The following is a 13369-nucleotide window of genomic DNA, read 5'->3' as shown; positions in this document are numbered from 1 at the left end:
TATGAGGGAAGCCTGCAGTGCTGATGCCCGTAGAGCACCTGTTCTGTATGAGGGGAGCCTGCACCGCTGATGCCTGTAGAGCACCTGTTCTGTACGAGGGGAGCCTGCACCGCTGATGCCTGTAGAGCACCTGTTCTGTATGAGGGAAGCCTGCAGTGCTGATGCCTGTAGAGCACCTGTTCTGTATGAGAGGAGCCTGCACTGCTGATGCCTGTAGAGCACCTGCTCTGAAGGAGGGAAGCTTGCACTGTTGTTGCCTGTAGAGCACCTGTTCTGTATGAGAGTAGCTTGCAGTGCTGATGCCTGTATTGATCTGTTCTGTGCGAGGGGAGCTTGCACTGCTGATGCCTGTAGAGCACCTGTTCTGTATGAGGGGAGCTTGCAGTGCTGATGCCTGTAGAGCACCTGTTCTGTATGAGGGAAGCCTGCACCGCTGATGCCTGTAGAGCACCTGTTATGTACGAGGGAGCCTGCATCGCTGATGCCTGTAGAGCACCTGTTCTGTATGAGGGAAGCCTGCAGTGCTGATGCCCGTAGAGCACCTGTTCTGTATGAGGGAAGCCTGCACCGCTGATGCCTGTAGAGCACCTGTTCTGTACGAGGGGAGCTTGCAGTGCTGATGCCTGTAGAGCACCTGTTCTGTATGAGGGAAGCCTGCAGTGCTGATGCCTGTAGAGCACCTGTTCTGTATGAGAGGAGCCTGCACTGCTGATGCCTGTAGAGCACCTGCTCTGAAGGAGGGAAGCTTGCACTGCTGTTGCCTGTAGAGCACCTGTTCTGTATGAGAGTAGCTTGCAGTGCTGATGCCTGTATTGATCTGTTCTGTGCGAGGGGAGCTTGCACTGCTGATGCCTGTAGAGCACCTGTTCTGTATGAGGGGAGCTTGCAGTGCTGATGCCTGTAGAGCACCTGTTCTGTATGAGAGGGGCTTGCAGTGCTGATGCCTGTAGAGCACCTGTTCTGTATGAGAGGGGCTTGCAGTGCTGATGCCTGTAGAGCACCTGTTCTGGATGAGGGGAGCTTGCAGTGCTGATGCCTGTAGAGCACCTTTTCTGTACGAGGGAAGATGCCTGTAGAACACCTGTTCTGTATGAGGGAAGCTTGCACTGCTGATGCCTGTAGAGCACCTGTTCTGTATGAGGGAAGCTTGCACTGCTGATGCCTGTATAGCACCTGTTCTGTACGAGGGAAGCGTGCACTGCTGATGCCTGTAGAGCACCTGTTCTGTACGATGGAACGTTGCACTGCTGATGCCTGTAGAGCACCTGTTCTGTACGAGGGAAGCTTGCACTGCTGATGCCTGTAGAGCAACTGTTCTGTTCGAGGGGAGCTTGCACTGCTGTTGCCTGCAGAGCACCTGCTCTGCAGGAGGGATGCATGCACTGCGGTTGCCTGTAGATCACCTGCTCTGAAGGAGGGAAGCTTGCACTGCTGTTGCCTGTAGAGCACCTGTTCTGCATTAGGGAATCTAGCAGTACTAATGCCTGTATTGATCTGTTCTGTACGAGGGGAGCTTGCACTGCTGTTGCCTGTAGAGCACCTGCTCTGAAGGAGGGAAGCTTGCACTGCTGTTGCCTGTAGAGCACCTGTTCTGTATGAGAGTAGCTTGCAGTGCTGATGCCTGTATTGATCTGTTCTGGGCGAGGGGATCTTGCACTGCTGTTGTCTGTAGAGCACCTGTTCTGTATGAGGGGAGCGTGCAGTGCTATTGCCTGTAGAGCACCTGTTCTGTATGAGGGGAGCTTGCAGTGCTGTTGCCTGTAGAGCAGTAACAGATGCAGGATGCCAACGGTGAACTCTAGGTGCCGCACCAACCACTGATTATTTCCGTGGGTGTCAAAGAAGTACTTGTGAACTGTTAGTGTGCAAACATAACTCCTGCACCCACCGTTGCGGGGTACAACCCAAGAGAATGGGAAGAAAGTCACTGACGATGATGGAGTTGTGCACTACTAGGATATCCAAGCGGTAATAATGAAGCTCAATCAGTTCCTTCGTTGCAGAAGTCTTTATTGATATAATTCCAAAATGTAAAAACAACAGCCAACGCGTTTCGTTCTTAGAACTTCGTCAGGGCAGTCAGTAAAGTTGAGCAATGATCATCTCGATCTATCATGCCTTGAACCTCATGTAGTGAAGTGAAGTGGTCTTTCAGAAACGTGCGCCACCTTGATAAGGGCCACGATATAGAACTGTTCGTCAGTCGTCACGACGAGGTGTTGTTTTTACATTTTGGAATTATATCAATAAAGACTTTTGCAACGAAGGAACTGATTGAGCTTCATTATTACCGCTTGGATATCCTAGTAGTGCACAACTCCATCATCGTCTGTTGCCTGTAGAGCACCTGTTCTGTATGAGGGGAGCTTGCAGTGCTGTTGCCTGTAGAGCACCTGTTCTGCATGAGGGGAGCTTGCAGTGCTGATGCCTGTATTGATCTGTTCTGTTCCAGGTAAGCGTGCACTGCTGATGCCTGTAGAGCACCCGTTCTGAATGAGATAAACTTGCACTGCTGATGTCTGTAGTACACCTATTTTGTGTGAGAGTAGTTTCCCGTGCTGAAGCTTGTAGTGCACCTATTCTGTACCAGGGAAGCTTGCACTGCTGATGCCTGTAAAGCATTTGTTCTGTTTGAGAGCCTCTCATACTGCTGATGCCTGTAGTGCACCTGTTCTGTGTCATAGAAGCTTGCATTGCTGATGCCTATAGTGCACCTATTCTGTACCAGGGAAGCTTGCACTGCTGATGCCTGTAGAGCACCTGTTCAGTACGAGGTGAGCTTGCAGTGCTGATGCCTGCAGCGCACCTGTTCTGTGTGAGAGAAGCTGGCACTGATGATGCCTGTTGAGCACCTGTTCTGTGACATGGAAGCTTGAACTGCCAATGCCTATAGTGCACCTGTTCCGTGCCAGGGAAGCTTGCTCTGCTGATGCCTATAGTGCACCTTTTCTACCCTGTAGGGCATTTGTTCTGCTTGAGAGAAGCTTGCACTGCTGAAGCCTGTAGTGCACCTGATCTGTACGAGGGGAGCCTGCACTGCTGAAGCCTGTAGTGCACCTATTTCGTGCCAGTGAAGCTTGCACTGCTGATGCCTGTATTGATCTGTTCTGTATGAGGGGAGCTTGCACTGCTGATGCCTGTAGAGCACCTGGTCTGTACGAAGGGAAGCTTGCACCGCTGATGCCTGTAGAGCACCTGTTATGTACGAGGGGAGCCTGCATCGCTGATGCCTGTAGAGCACCTGGTCTGTATGAGGGGAGCCTGCACTGCTGATGCCTGTAGAGCACCTGGTCTGTACGAGGGGAGCCTGCACTGCTGTTGTCTGTAGAGCACCTGTTCTGTACGAGGGGAGCTTGCAGTGCTGATGCCTGTATTGATATGTTCTGGATGATGGGAGCTTGCAGTGCTGATGCCTGTAGAGCACCTGTTCTGGATGAGGGGAGCTTGCACTGCTGATGTCTGTAGAGCACCTGTTCTGGATGAGGGAAGCCTGCACTGCTGATGCCTGTAGAGCACCTGGTATGTACGAGGGGAGCCTGCACTGCTGTTGTCTGTAGAGCACCTGTTCTGTACGAGGGGAGCTTGCAGTGCTGATGCCTGTATTGATATGTTCTGGATGATGGGAGCTTGCAGTGCTGATGCCTGTAGAGCACCTGTTCTGGATGAGGGGAGCTTGCACTGCTGATGCCTGTAGAGCACCTGTTCTGTACGAGGGGAGCTTGCAGTGCTGATGCCTGTAGAGCACCTATTATGTACGAGGGGAGTTTGCACTGCTGTTGCCTGTAGAGCAGCGGGTCTGTACGAGGGGAGCTTGCAGTGCTGATGCCTGTAGGGCACCTGGTCTGTACGAGGGGAGCCTGCACCGCTGATGCCTGTAGAGCACCTGTTCTGTACGAGGGGAGCTTGCAGTGCTGATGCCTGTGGAGCACCTGGTCTGTACGAGGGGAGCTTGCAGTGCTGATGCCTGTAGGGCACCTGGTCTGTACGAGGGGAGCCTGCACCGCTGATGCCTGTAGAGCACCTGTTCTGTACGAGGGGAGCTTGCAGTGCTGATGCCTGTGGAGCACCTGGTCTGTACGAGGGGAGCTTGCAGTGCTGATGCCTGTGGAGCACCTGGTCTGTACGAGGGGAGCTTGCAGTGCTGATGCCTGTAGAGCACCTGGTCTGTACGAGGGGAGCCTGTACCGCTGATGCCTGTAGAGCACCTGTTCTGTACGAGGGGAGCTTCCACTGCTGATGCCTGTAGAGCACCTGTTCTGTACGAGGGGAGCCTGCACTGCTGATGCCTGTAGGGCACCTGGTATGTACGAGGGGAGCTTGCAGTGCTGATGCCTGTAGAGCACCTGGTCTGTGCGAGGGGAGCTTGCAGTGCTGATGCCTGTAGGGCACCTGTTCTTTACGAGGGGAGCTTGCAGTGCTGATGTCGGCACTCTACCAGTTCTGTGAGACAAAACTGCTGGCCTTGCTTGTTTGTTCTGACAGAAGCCAGCATTGCGGCTTGCTGTGCCTCTTCTGTGTGCGTGAGGGAAGCTTGCACTTCCAATGTTTATAGTGCACCTGTTCTGTGCACTATTGATACATGAAGTGCCAGTGTGAGGGTAATCCTGAACATAATGTCTGTGCAGCACCTACGTTTTCTTTTCAAGGGAACTTTCTTGTGCTTCTGTAATGCTGAGACGTATGTTAATTTATAGCCAGGGACTCTGGAATTATGCGGAAAGGGATTACCGAATTATGGAGCAGTGGTTACTGAATTATGCGCCAAAAATGACAAATTATGCAGTGTAATGTCACACATTTTGTCATAGTATTACTTCCTTATTTGTACTTTTTCCATAGGTTAACACTGCCTGGGTAAATGTTTTATCCCATTAGTACCGATCTAACACTTACATAAATAACAGAGAAGACGGTGGGGGGCTGTGTCAACCTTTGCAAAGGGCCTTCCACTGCGCTGCCACACGTGCCCACACACTTTTAATAACTTTTGATCTCTTTGGGCTAGAAACAATTGTATGCTTACAATTTGCAGATTCTGCAGCAGCTGGTAATTTGTGGAAAATGCAGTGACTTTAAAACTGCATCAGTGCAGTGTCCCTGCTCATAGCGAGGCTTGCACCTGGGAACCCCTGCCTCCTCCGAGGAGAGGCCTGCTGTGGAACTAATCTCGGCTCCACCTACACATGGCTGCATTGGGTATTTTGTGAAATCTCTGTTCAAAGTACCCTTTGCTATCTTTTCGACTTGTTACGCGCATCTTCGGTGTCATGGCTTTCTTATAATGAGCTGTTCATCACATGGTTTATTTCGTTTCTTTTGAATGAGCTTTACTTTTTAGTGCACCACTGTTTTCTGCATTGCTACTGTTTGTAAAGCGGGTTGTTGTGCTCCCATTCCGCTTTACATCAAACCCGAGCTCACTCATAAAAGTTAATATGCTGACCTTCACTACGATAAAAACTAACAACAAAAAAACAGCACATATATCTGTTCAGATCATTTTTTTGTGAAGGGCTTCATTCAGCACACAGCGCATTTGTCTACAAAAGCATAAATGAATGCGTTTTAATGGAATTTGAGAAAATAAAATAAAATACACAGTTTCGCCCTGTAGTTGATCCTGTGACATCCAACAGCAGTAATTACCGGAGCCTGTGGAACCATCACGGACGTCATGGAAACCGTGCTTACTTAAAAACAATGCACACAAAATTGAACTGAGGGGACTGGTTCAGTGCTTTCGTTTATTCGCATCTCTCAGTGGCGAAGATCGAAAACATTTCTAACACAACCTGGCATCTTGGGCTGTTTTCAGGAGCCTCATAGCATCGGTGTGCGTGGTGCGTCATACAGTGCACGCTTAAAGGTCCCAGTCGCGAAAGGGATCCGACGCTTTAACAACAGAGCACGTTAGACAGAGCAGGTCACCTCCACCAATCACAGCTCAGATACGCCACAGACCCAGCTGTCAGTCATGGACATTTAAATTCCAAGCTCATACTGTTCCGCCTCACCGGGCACTGGGCACGTTACACACTGCACACGTCATGGCAGCAATTTCAAACTCTGCTCTGCGAAGGAAACAACGGGTTGGGACCACGCCAGCACTACGAGGCATTACTGAAGGCAGACTGGGCGCTATACAAACACTCAACGCATAAGATAACAAAATATGAAACAAACAGGTCATTGCCAATCTCTTGTCATTTTCTGACCCGAACGCACGTCTCGAATTAAAAGGTTCGACGAGATGCAGGCAGGAGGCTGGCTCCAGTCTCTTGGGGAGAACATTTCTTCGCGAACTAGCCTCCTCGGTTGTCTCGCAAGATTTGTTTTCATCGCAAGATGTGCGTACGGGTAAAATAACGGATCCAAATTTTCGTACTTAAAAATTTTGAGGAATTTAACAAATTTCGCGAAATCGTGAAAAGTCGGGAAATTTGCACATTTTCTTGGCATCATTGAAATTTCTCCTTGGCTTATATTGTTAAACATACGGAGTTGAGTATCACGGATCTTTACTTTGACACTATCTTGGTTGCCAGTATTTTTCCTACAAATGTTAAGCACAATATTTACAACTTAATATGTTATAGGGTCGCTTTTTCTAACCAGGTGTTAAGGACCCTATAAACAGAATGTCTGGGATCCACCTGAGTACAGGTTTTGGTGCATAAACAGCAGATTTTGCAATGGAGCACGCTAACCTCAAATGTTGGCTATTGCCTCCAGTGAGGGCTTTAAGTGGGATCAAAAAATTAGGCAGTCTCTCGAAGGGGCGTGGCCAATGTAATTAAGGACGTGACTTAAAAATACACAACTTAAAAACCTGTGCTTAGCATAGTGAGCCCCCGACTGGTATTTTGCTGCTGCTGTCATTGCATCCAGATATATGAAACAACAAGTAACTTTACACCTACAACGAGCCAGCACTATTGGCTTTGTCAATGGTTGTTAGTTGTATGAGATAAATAAGCAACAACTATGGCTTCGTTGTTTAGAATGTTGAAAACGCTTCAGCTGTGAAATGATGAGGCTGTATAGAAGCTGTAAGAGTCTCTTTGAAGGCAATGAAGGTGGGACCCCTACGGTTCACTGGGGTGGGGGCAGCGGTGCCAGCTGTTAATGTAGGCTGGCAACACTACTAAGGATGCATTGCACTGCCTGTCACCCAGGTGAGGGGTCGGCGCTGCATTTTAGCACCAACCAGGCTCATCTAAATGTATGGTAGACTTTTAGGAATCCTTTACTCAAATTGTCATGGGTTTTCTGTGCACGTTTTAAAAGTTTTCTCTGCAAAAATGTTATAAACTCTGCAAATATCTAATTTTATTTTCTGTATTTACACTGCCTCTACGGTACTTATTTATTGATCTCGGAAACAAATAAAGCTTTGGCGGATCCAGCGAAGTTCAGCCGGGCGAGTCTCGGTTTACACCCTTCTGGCAAAAGGTGCACCAACCCAGTGAGCTGCCCTACTGGTTATCAGCTCGCTGATGGGTCCAGGGTGCCAGTGGCCAGCAGGCAGGCTTAGGGACGCGTGAGATTGTACAGTGTGGGACAAGGTCGGCGCATTACTGCCGCGTACTCGTTGTGTGGACCTCAGAAGCATGAAACGCTACTTGAGCCCGTGGCCAACCCGCCCCTCTCCGCAGCAGGAGCGCAGCCTACTGAGGTGTTTAACTCTTCGTGCGCTGCCGCGCCGCCCTGCAGGGCTCTCGGGCTGCGATGGCTGCAGAGTGGAGAACGGCTGAGCCAGCTCGAGGACAGAGAGGGTGCTGCTGGTGCACATATGTGTGTGTACACATGCAACCAAACATGGCGTGTGTGGCATGACGTGCCTACAACCACAAACATGCACATGAAAGAGAGAGAGAGGTATTAAGGACCACACACATGCACATACACACCCTGGTGAGTGCGTGTGTGTGAAACTGATCACTTGCCCCTACCCGCACTGCTAAGTGCAAAACTGAGTTTCCACAATTAATCCACACAAAATCATGCAATATTGTGTGGATTAATTGAGCAATCTCAGTTTTGCACTTAGTAGTACGGGTAGGGGCAAGTGCTCAGTCGCACTTGCTTTGTTTATTTGTTCTTGAGTTAAGAGGTTAGCTACCGCTTTCCGTCCCAGCACTCCTTGTTAGAACATTCATTTGAATATTAAACCGGTTTATAGAACATAAATTAGGTGTGCACAGCTCAAACCAATATTTTTTAGTGTGTGTGTGGCATGAAGAACCTGCTACCTACATGCACAAACATTCACATAAACCCAGGTGAGTGTCTGTGCTTGTGGGTGTGGCATTAAAGGTCTGCTGCCTACACCCACACACATGGACATAAACCCTCGCGTGTCTGGATGCCTGCCACCTTTGTGGATGCGAGTAGGGGCTGTTGCCTGACACTCACACATATGACAGTACAGCCTTGAGTATGTGTATAAAAAAACAGCAAAATGGCAGTAAGGAATTACTAGTTGCACCACCTCACTATACGCGAAGATCACAATGGGTAACTCTATGTTGGGATTTAGGAAAAACGGCGCTCAGTCCTCTCTCTATGCACACGTTCAAAGGTACACCCCTCCTCTTTTTGCCCATGTGATGGTTTTTAAGGCAGTGTGACCGGGCTTTCAGTGCTTGGTTTTATTTCCGGTCAGTTTGTCTATCTGGGATTCGAGTACCTGATCGGTTGGCTGAGTTCGTGTTTATTCCAAGGAAGGACGGATCTGGTGTGAGTCAGAGCGAGGCTTCGCTCTGACCTTTAAGGACGTCTTCGGGAAACTGGACGGGGACACCGCAAGTGATTTGTAAACTTGCACAAAGACAAAGTATTTGGACTCCGGTGCGCGGCTGCGCACGAACATTGCCTTCTAGCCGGTGCAATCATTTCCGGGTGTTTTATGACCCTCGGCGTTCTTGTAAGTGACTTTTGGGTTCAGGAAACGAACCAGCTGAACGCTAACGTTTTGTTTTTCATTTTTTCACTAACGTGGCCACGGGTTTTTCGGGCAGTGGGGAAGTGGGGATTTTGTTTTGCACACACTGAATGAAGAACGGGGTTTTTTCGGTCCGAGGACTTTTTCCCCAAGAAAGGTGCAGCACACAGAAAAGAAAACTAACCCGGATGGGTGTTTATTCTTGAAGGCTTCCGGATTGCATATGAAGAACGGGGTCTCCTATGCTGCCCTGCTAAGGCTCCTATTGGGTAAGAAGGAGTGAAGAGGTTGTGTTTGATGCTGGTAATTGACTGTGCAAAGAGAGATTGACGTTAGAAGTGATATTTATAAGCGCTCGTATCTGCTTATGTTTCCTATGCAGGGTGCGAGGTTCCGTGTATGCTCTTGAAGCTTAGGAGAGCTGTCAGGAGATTTCCTGGGTCTACAAGCCTTCTTCACCTCCCCTTCCCCTGGGGTAGTTATTTTTACCCTTCCCTCTCTCCTGGCCCAGGCTGTAGAGTGCATTGGTATTCATACGTGGCCTGCAGTCTGTGCGGGGGTAGAGAGAGGGGACTATCATCGCTCCTGCAGCGTGGTTCTGAGTGGGAGACAGCTTGACAAAAAACCAAGCCCTCGAATAGATGCGCTGCCCGAGCGAGGATGGACGTGGAAAAGAATGAGGATAATGGGCAGGAAGAGAGGGTTCCCACTATGCAGGAGTTAATGGGGGCCATCACGGCTTTACAAACACAATTGCAGGAGGTGAAACATGAGAATCAGGGATTGCGTAGGGAGTTGGATGTGGCTAGGTCCCGTGATCAGGGGAGTTGGGGAGCAGGTAAACCTGTGATACACCCGGCTACTTTTCAATTTGAGAGGGGAGCCAGCACCAGCTCCGCTCCCATGACAGTGAATGTTCACACCCCTACTCCTGTCCCTTTGGCGGTTCCTGAACGTTTTTTTGGTGACTCGAATAAATTCGCTGTTTTTATGAACCAGTGCCATCTACACTTCTTATGTAGGCCCGCAGCTTTCCCTAATGATTCCGCTAAGGTGGCGTTTGTGATCTCTTACTTAGCTGGGACTGCTGCTACTTGGGCCGTGCCTTTGGTGGAGAATGACGATCCCGTTTTGAACAATTATGATACGTTCAAGGAAATGATGCATGCCTTGTTTGCTAAACATGCGTTTATGCAGGCCAGTGACGCAGAATTATTGAAATTACGGCAAGGCAAACAGGATCTCCTTACGTATATATCTACCTTCAATAGATTAGTGTCGGAAACTCATTGGCCTGTTGATAAACGTACCTCCATTTTCTATCGGGGATTATGTGAGGAGCTAAAGGATGTGGTTTCCCAGGTGGTTAATCCTCCTTCGGATTGTACTGAGTTCATTGATTTGGTAGTGAAGTTGAATCACAGGTTGATGGAAAGGAAGGGAGAAAGACCTAGACCCTTTCTGTCACGCCCTCTGTCTTTTCGGAGTGATTCTCGGGGCGTTGGGGGGGACTTAAAACCGACCCCTGAACCGATGGAGATAGGTGGTGTTAGAGGCCCGTTAACCTTAGTAGAAAAGGAAAGGCGTAGATCTAACAACCTGTGTTTGTATTGTGGCCAGGCGGGCCATTATGCAAGGGATTGTCCCGTGAAGCCTTCTAAAGAACCTCCACGTAAGGCGGTGGCTTGTGTGCATCGGGACGCCCTGCATGTGGACTCTGTGGTTCCTTGTACTCCGTATCAAATACCTGGCATAGTGAAGAGGGTCCCCAGACATTTTACTATCACTGTCTGTTTGGTGATATCAAACAACCATAGGGCTCCGGTGTCTGCTCTATTGGACTCCGGGGCTACGGGAAACTTTATGGACATCAAGTTGGCTGAGAGAATCGGAGTTCCCTGGGTTTACAAGGAACAACCAGAACCTGTAAGGGCTATCGACGGGACTGAGTTGTCATCTGGTACAATCACACGTCAGACTGAACCTCTGTGTATGGTGGGAGACAATGGTCATTCGGAGGAAATAGGATTTGATTTGATCGATGCCCCTTCTTTCGGTGTGGTTTTGGGAGTACCGTGGTTGCAGACACATAATCCCAAAATAGATTGGATTAGGAGAACAGTGACCCTTGACTCTGTTCATTGTTTGCAAGATTGTTACAAGGTCGCAACCGATTGGATAACCCCCTTGTCTTGCGCTGCTAGTTCCGGTGAGATGGGTGATGAGTTGAGAGTCCCTGAATCCTATTTGGTCTTTAGCGATGTATTTGATAAAGGGAAAGCTAGAGAACTACCCCCACACCGTTCATTTGATTGCCGGATTGATTTGATGCCAGGGGCTACGCTTCCTTGTAGTCGTGTCTACGCTTTGTCAGGCCCTGAGGAACAACATTTGAAGGGGTATATCGAGGAGATGCTGGAGAAAGGGTTTATTCGTCCCTCCTCCTCGCCAGTGTCATCGGCTATCTTCTTTATTCCGAAGAAGGAAGGTGGACTTCGGGCGTGTGTAGACTATAGAGCGCTCAACAAGGGTACGATTAAGAACAAGTACCCTCTTCCCTTGATACCTGTGTTGCTTGATCAACTGAAGCATGCAACGGTTTTCACCAAGTTAGATCTCAGGGGTGCGTACCATCTCATCCGCGTCCGTGAAGGCGATGAATGGAAAACTGCCTTCCGGACCAAATTCGGCCTTTATGAGTATTGCGTTATGCCCTTTGGGCTATGTAACGCTCCGGCTGCTTTTCAGTTTTTCATCAATGAGGTGTTGAGGGAATATTTGGATCTGAGCGTCATAGTCTACATTGACGATATCCTCGTGTTTTCCAACACTGTTGAGGAACACGTAGTCCATGTAGGGCAGGTCTTGCAGCGCCTAAAGGAACATCAGCTGTATGTCCGATTGGAAAAGTGTAGCTTTCACACACCTAGGGTGGAGTTTTTGGGATTTGTGATTTCCGAGCAGGGGATCATGATGGATCCCAAGAAAATAGAAGCTATCACTTCTTGGCCGTCGCCGACTTGTGTGAGAGATATTCAAGTTCTACTTGGGTTCGCCAATTTCTATCGGCGGTTTATTTCGCACTTTTCTGAGATCATAGCCCCCATGACAGTATTGCTAAGGAAGGGGGTGCCCTTTGTGTGGTCCTATCATGCTCAAGCCTCTTTGAATCTGTTAATCGAGAGGTTCACAACGGCACCTGTTTTGGTTCATCCTGACCCTTCATTGCCCTTTTTTGTGGAGGCTGATGCTTCCTTGTGTGCTGTGGGGGGGGTGTTGTCTCAGAGAGATGTGGAGAACGGATATATGCATCCGATCGCCTTTTTTTCTAAGACCTTGCTGCCCGCTGAGAGGAATTACACCGTGGCGGAGCGGGAATTGCTGGCCATCAAGTTGTCTTTTGAGGAGTGGCGCCATTATTTATGGGGCGCTCGGCATCCGATAACCATCTTCACTGACCATAAAAACTTGGAGTTCTTCCGGTCAGCGCGCGCCTTAACCCCTCGTCAGATGAGGTGGGTCTCATTTTTCAATGAGTACGATTTTATCATTACTTACAGGCCTGCTGCGCAGCAAGTAAAGTCGGATGCATTGTCCCGTATCCATGTGAAACACCTTGGCCTGTCAAGTGAGAAAGTGAAGTGTTCCTTTATAGCTCCTGAGAGAATAGTGGGCAGCATTTCCATTGATGACTTTAATGAATTGGTTCGGGTAGAACTGGCAAAGATTGATCTTACACCTTGGTTGTCTCAACCCTTGATATCCTTAAGAACTGGGTTGCTGTATCATGAGGACAAACTGTTTATTCCCCCTAATCTCAGGGATATGGTATTGGAATGGTGTCATTCTTCTTCTCTGGCTGGGCATCCTGGTTCCACCAAGACCATGGAATTCTGTTTGAGGTGGTTCTGGTGGGAGTCAGTGGCAGGTGACGTGCAGTCGTACGTAAAGGCCTGTCCTGTGTGTGCAGTGAATAAACCAACACATGCTAAACCCTCAGGATTGTTGCATCCTCTCCCTGTCCCTAGGGCTCCCTGGCAAACAATAAGTATGGATTTTGTGACGGACTTACCTCTGGAGTCTGGTTTTACAACCATATTAGTTGTAGTGGATTCCTTCACTAAGATGGCACATTTTATACCCTTGGCCAAGTTGCCTACGGCAGGAGAATTGGCCACGATCTTTTTGTCTTCAGTAGTACGCCTGCATGGATTGCCTCTGGCCATTGTTTCCGATAGGGGGGCTCAGTTTATCTCTCATTTTTGGAAGGAATTGTGTGCTGCTTTAAAGATGAAGTTATGCCTGTCCTCCGCATATCATCCTCAGTCGGATGGTCAGACGGAACGCACCAATCAGACCATGGAGCAGTATTTGAGGTGTCTGGGTACATCATTAGCTTGTAGTTGGGTGGTGGCTCTCCCGCTG

The 13369-nt window shown here is 49.0% G+C and overlaps 1 protein-coding gene across 1 annotated transcript in view; it reads left to right on the top strand.

The window, feature by feature from the left end:
- LOC147724890 (kinesin-like protein KIFC3) overlaps positions 1-13369 on the top strand; it is a 205085-nt gene that overhangs the window by 707 nt on the left and 191009 nt on the right. The window lies entirely within an intron of this gene.

The sequence above is a fragment of the Lissotriton vulgaris genome, chromosome 4_1 (assembly GCF_964263255.1).
Source record: "Lissotriton vulgaris chromosome 4_1, aLisVul1.2, whole genome shotgun sequence".
Taxonomy (NCBI): Eukaryota; Metazoa; Chordata; class Amphibia; order Caudata; family Salamandridae; genus Lissotriton; species Lissotriton vulgaris.
Note: the sequence above shows the minus strand (reverse complement) of the source record. Positions and strands in the feature narration are given on the sequence as shown.